At 43.7% G+C, this 6,553-nt stretch overlaps 1 pseudogene; it reads left to right on the top strand.

The window, feature by feature from the left end:
- The first annotated feature begins 226 nt into the window (after positions 1-226).
- LOC112481789 lies at positions 227-345 on the top strand (annotated as a pseudogene).
- Positions 346-6,553: the final 6,208 nt, after the last annotated feature.

Raw genomic sequence — 6,553 nt, 5'->3', positions numbered from 1 at the left:
GCTCCTTTTTCATCCACAAGGGGAACAAAGGACTTCTTTTCAGTTAGGAAGTATTTGTGGGTAAAATGATATAATTTGCTTTAAATTAATCCAGGAAAAAACAAAAAGGAAGAAAAAAGGAAATACAAGAAAATTGGAAAAATGTCGAAGCTGGATGATGGCTACATGGTATTAATTGCACTCTTTTCCCTATTTTTGTGTGTTTAAAAAAAAAAATCCCATAATAGTCTACAACCCTGCCACCCTGAATGTGCCTGATCTCGTCTGATCTCGGAAGCTAAGCAGGATCAGGCCTGGTTAGTACTTGGATGGGAAACTACCTAGGAAGACCAGGTGCTGTAGGTGTTTTTTTAAAAAAGTTCCATAATAAAAAATAATTTTTAATGTACACGATCCCAGAGGAACACATATACACACATGACAGAGGCAGAGTGAGCTACGACCAAACTATAAGCAGAAGAGGAAGCCAGGACTTCCCGAGGATAAACACCTCTACCAATTGGGAGAGTTAACGGGTACAGGAAATGGGAGGTTAAGCCTTGGCCCTTTGTAAGGTAAACTAGCCCAGTCTCAAATGCCCATACTAAGCAATCCCCCTCGAAGGTGCTATATACATCCTAGCAAACGGAGGGCTTTTTCAATTTTTTTTCTGGACTGCTGGAAAAGGAAGCCTATGAGGCAACCTATCTATTTTCAAGGTGGCTCTGGAGGGGACAATTAATAATGGTCACAATAATAATGATGATAATTGTCACCCCAAGAATTTGTAACCACATGGGTCTGGGATTCAAATTTACTCTCCACACATTCAGTAGGAAAACTCCAAGCTGAGAAAGTAAATGCAAGTGATCGCAAGTTATTAGCATGCCTGGCGTCCAGCTGAAAAAAAAAAAAACGGAGGAAAGCAGTCAGGAGTCAGACCCCTCAGGATTCCCACAGATTAATTTCTATCAAAAATGATATCACAATCAAATTACTAAACATCCAAGAAACAAGTCAGTATGAGCCAGAGTAAGCAGAAACAACAAACAATATATTGAGACCCACCCCACAAAGGCTTCAGACATTGAAATTCAGACGGTGATTCGAAAATCACTATGTATTAAATATTTTTTAAAAGAAGAATTTTAAAATGAGCAAGGAATGAAATGATTAAACATGGCCAGGCATTTGTCCTCAGGAGTTTGTGGGAGCACAGTGAATGCTATTCGACCCCTGTACTTTGGGCACACCCACCTGGTAGGAGGAACAGATTTGTTTACAGAATTAAATTATGCTGGGGGTGAAAACTCAAGAAGCCAGGGAAGAGATGTGAGCAATGCAGTGGGCAGGGAGAGCATAGGCTATTTCCAAAGAGGACAGCCTTTCTTCAGCCCTAGCAGATTGTTGCTCTAGATGCAAGAATAGAGCCAGGAGTTGCCAGGAAAAAGACTCTCACTCTTCCCGGTGGGATTCAAAACTGAGAAGATGTAAAGGCTGGAGCGATGGCAGCCTTTTTGTGACAATTATACAGAGATTCTGTCTGGTTGGATCTACATGGTTAAAAGTAATGCCATGAGCTGGAGAGAGGCCAAGGCCTGATGACATCACTTGGGCCTGAACCCAGCTGTCCCCTCTAGACTCCAGTGAATTTGCTTTCATGCTGAAGCCAGTTTAAACGAGTTTCTCTGTCACTCCACAGAAAGAGGGCTGTCCCTTCAGCAACTAATTAAAAGTCTTCACACAGTGTGAAAGCCAAACAAACATATCTGAAGACTGACCATGACCAGTGAGTTTGCATTTTCAGCGCCTAGCCTCCCCTATCTGTATCACCATCTTAGCTTCTCCTAACACCCATTTCTAGCCTTAATTTCCACTGTGCCTTCCTTCTACCATAGTCTTCTCTCCCTGCTCTGCCTCCTGAAACCCTACCCATCCTTCACAAGTCAGGTCAAATGTCAAATGCTTCCTTTTACTTAGTCTTTTCTGACCACCACCCCCACTCCAAGCCCCACAATTTCCACTGTGCCTTCCTTCTACCATAGTCTTCTCTCCCTGCTCTGCCTCCTGAAACCCTACCCATCCTTCACAAGTCAGGTCAAATGTCAAATGCTTCCTTTTACTTAGTCTTTTCTCAAGCAGAAGAATGTCCCTCCTTCTCCATCCCCAGGTTCCTCTGACCTCCCCACCCCTCACCCTGCCCCTGTTGGGTGCTCATCCCTTCTGCTGAGGATCCTAATTGCCCAGCAACATTCCTGTCTCCCTGGCTTCTTGACAGTGATCCAAATTCAGCCTCAGATTAAAAGGGATGATCTTTGCGACTGAAGTTTCAAAAAATAATCCGTTTTTAAAAGAGGTCAGAAAACATGGTGAAAGATGAGGATTGGGGTGAGGGATTGGAAAGAAAAGGACAGTTGTTCTGGAGAAAAGAGAGGGTCTCTGTAGAGTACAGTGAGGAAGGAGGAAAAACTGGACATAATTAGACCAAGTGAAATGATTCAGAGGAAACCTGAGAAGAAATGTCTAGGGAGGCAAGAGGTTGATCTGCTTGGGAAGGAAGATAAAAAGCATGTGACGGGAATGACCCGAAAAAAAAAAAACAAACTCAAAACAGGAGCACCGTTCAAATGAGAAAAGAATGCGGACAGCAGCGAGACGTTGCAAAACCTCCGGAAAACAGAGAAGGTGGCAAAGGATGAGGTCATCTCAAACCAGATCAAATGGGAGGCTTTCTGTTAGTTAAAAGAGATTTTGCTCAAAAGGTGGAGCTCATGTTGGCTTGCCACCGTTGGGAACTCAGGGCCTCCAAGGCATTCTCGAAATTGCCATTCGATAAACAGACACAGGGGAGGCCCTGTGGGGAAAGAGCCATCATGGGTCAAAGGTCAAAACAAGCAAAGGGTCAGCTTCTGAGGTGTCCTAGGCAAGCACTGTCCCTCTTCTCACTTCTAAACTCTGTCAAGCACCGGGAGCCTTGTACACATTTCCTGCGCCTCCTTCCCCAGGACTATCTGTTTCTTTATGTGACAAAATAAGCCAGACGATCACAATGCCTCTTAACCTTTGTCAGGGAGAAATCTGGTTAAGGCTCTGGGACCTCTTCCTAGGAAAATGCACACAGACTCAGACACATCAAAGTTTCCTCTTGATTTCAGCAGTTCACACCCCCCTGAGGCCCAGCTCTTTGAACAACAGTTCCTAAATTCGCTCATTTAATCAAAAAAAAAATTCTATATTGAATATCAACTACATGCCAGGTACTACCCTAGCACCAGGGGTGCAGGACAAGGACCCCTGCCTCATGGAGTGTGCCTTCCAGTTTACATTCTAGCCCTCAAAGGATCAAGAAGTCTGAAGATGTGGTTGGGAATTTGGTGCTTCTGACATGGGACCAGGTTTAGGCCCTATTTTCCCAAGTCAAAAACTCCCTCTGTAAAGAGAGTGGGGAGGAGAATATGTAAAAGCATGTGTTCTAACTGAGTGGGCATACATCTCATATATCGCTGAGGGAGAGTGGGTGGTGCCAGTGCTTTGGAAAACCATTTGGCAAATCTCTTCTAGCTGGACACGTGTGTACTCTATGACCCAGAGATTCTACTCCTAGGTATATATACCCAAGAGTTATGTGTACATGTGCATGTGCACCAAAAGACACATCCAATGGCCCCCCAATTATCCCTGGTGTTCACAGCTCTGTGTAAGCTCCTCCCCTTGAGTGTGGGCTGGACATGTACCTTACTTCTAACCAACAGATTGCTGCAAAGGTGATGGGATGTCATTTCTGTGATCATATTACATAAAATTGTAACTTCCATCTTGCTAGGTGAGTCTAAAAGTCAGAGGGGCCTCTGGCTAACAGCCAGGGAGTAGTCAAGGCCCTCAGTCTGCAACCCTCAAGGAAGTGAATCTTTCCAACAACCGCATAAACTCAAAAGGGGACCCTTCCCCAGTTAAGCCTCAGATGAAACCTCAGCCCAGGCCAACACCTTCACCGCAGCCTGTGTGACCAGGTGACCAGTACCAGGATTCCTGACCCACGGAAACCATGGGATGACGAGTATATGTTGTTTTGAGCCCCTACCTTTACCACAATGTGTTATGCAGGAACAGATAATTAATACAATGGAATGCAACACAGGAACGAGAATGAATGAAACCTCAAGCGACTTGGTTGAATTTCACGCACATAACGTCAAGCGAAAGAAACCAGGTGAAAAATACGATCTGTATAGGTACCATTTACATGAAGTTCAAAAACATATAGCACTAATCGAAGATATTGGAAGTCAGAGTAGTGGGTGGAAAAAGACTAGAACGGAGTGCAAAGACTTTGGGCATGAGGGGCTGGTGATGCTCGGCTTCTCGATCTGGGTTCTGATGAGGTGGGCGCATACGCCATGAAAATTCTTCCAGTATATGCTTATGATTTTTGCAGTTTTTGATAGTGTTTTTTCTTTGGTAAAAAGTTTACAAAAAATACAGCACTCTGGAGTTAAACAATCGGAGTTCAAATCTTGAACCCACCGTTTACCAGATTTGTACCTGGGCAAGTTACTTGACTCTACTGTGCCTCAGTTCCCCCTTCCATAAAAGGAGTTGGGCTAAGAATTAAATAAAACCGTGCATGTCGTGGCAGCTGGTACCTAACAAGCCTTGATAAACTTTAGCTGGTTCTATTAACCATGTTCGTAAAAGTTCATTGTTACTCGCAGAAAAAATAGTAGAGGTTTGCCCGCCCAAATGCTCCGAAGTAGAATTTATAGCTTTGTCCAACAGCCCCCACCCCACAGAGACCAGCTGGGTTCTCAGGAATCCTCTCTGGTGGACACCAGAAGAGGGAGCTCAACCTGTCTCTGACATCAACACCCAAAAAGGTCCCAGAGCAACCGACGAAATGATATGGGACTGTTCAGAGGTCAAGTTTGCCCCGGGTTGGGACTGAGTCTTGATGCAAATCAAAGTTTTCACCGGGGTGTTTGTGACCTGGGTTGAGACTGGGCTGTCCTCTCCTCTCATCAGAAAACTACGACAGACAATAATAATTGCAAACACTCAGAGTGATTCTATTGTACCAGGCAAAATTTAGGACTTTACACAAATTTACCCATTTAATCCTTATAATCATTATCTCTACTTAGCAAGTAAGAACAGTTAGGTCCAGACAGAATAAAACTAAACAACGGGCCCATCAAACTGCAAAATGCGGGAATGATTCATCTCTTTTTTAAAAATAAAATTTTTATTTTTTGATTACAGTTGACGTACAATATTATACTAATTTCTGGTGTACTAAATCGTGATTAGATATTTTTATGACTTACGAAGTGATCACCCTGATAAGTCTAGTATCCATCTGATACCACACATAGTTATTACCATATTATTGACTAGATTCCCTATGCTGTACTTTACATCCACTTGACTATTTTGCAACTACCAATTTGTACTTGATCCTTTCATCTTTTTCACACAGCCCCCCAAGCCCCCTCCCATCTGGCAACCATCGGCTTATTCTCTTCATCTATGAGTCTGTTTCTGTTTAGTTTGTTCATTCATTCTTTAGATTCCACATATAAGTGAGATCATATGGTATTTTTCCTTCTCTGACTTATTTCACTTAGCATAATACCCTCTAGGTCCAACCATGTTGTCGCAAAGGTTAAGATTTCATTCTTTTTTTTTTATGGCCATGTAATATTCTACTGTGGGTATGTACCTCATCTTCTTTATCCAATCGTCTATTGATGGGCACTTAGGTTGCTTCCGTATTTTGGCTATTGTAAATAATGCTGCAGTAAACATAGGAGTGCATATATCTTTTTGAATTAGTGTTTTGGATTTCTTCAGAGAAATACCCAAAAGTGGAATTGCTGGGTCATAAGGTAGTTCTATTTTTAACTTTTTGAGGCACTTCCATTCTATGTTCTATAGTGGCTGCACCAATTTGCAATCAGGTAGGAGCTTCTTAAGGACAATGACTCATCCAGGTGAACTCTGGGGCCACTGTCTGACACTCATTGAGACTTGGGAGATGTTCGCAGAGATAACAAAAGAACAAACGGACGAATAAAAGTCGGTTTTGACAAGGAAAGACAAGAACAGTAGAGCTGTGAGTTTATTGATATCTTTTCCCCAGCACTTGGAAGAAACTCTAATTCTTTCAAAATTGTTCCTTCCACCCCGTCCCTCTCCCATCCTCATCCCCCAAACAAAAGTGGTGGTCCCTCCAGCCTACTCTATTTTCTCGTCTGCAACAGAGAGGACTAGGGATTTGGGTAAGGCAGAGGGTATCAACGTCCAAGCTTCTCCTGGTTCAGCCCCATCACCATCGCGCCCCTGCCCACTCACTTCCCCTCAAGGAACCCTCCCTAGAGCAAAATGTAGTAAAGAGGATTTTTGAGTCCTCTTCATTCTTGCTGTAAAACCTTGGGCCACTCCTGTGACCTCTGAGCTCCCCGCAATCCCGTTTCCTCACCTGTGAAGTGGTCCTGAGGCCCCCTAGGTGGCAGGTGGAGAACGCCTTGAGGTGCTGCGGAAAGCCGTACTCCCTGACACCGCCCCCCGCTCCGGCCTC

Source organism: Pteropus alecto, unplaced genomic scaffold (genome assembly GCF_000325575.1).
Source record: "Pteropus alecto unplaced genomic scaffold, ASM32557v1 scaffold125, whole genome shotgun sequence".
NCBI lineage: Eukaryota > Metazoa > Chordata > Mammalia > Chiroptera > Pteropodidae > Pteropus > Pteropus alecto.
Note: the sequence above shows the minus strand (reverse complement) of the source record. Positions and strands in the feature narration are given on the sequence as shown.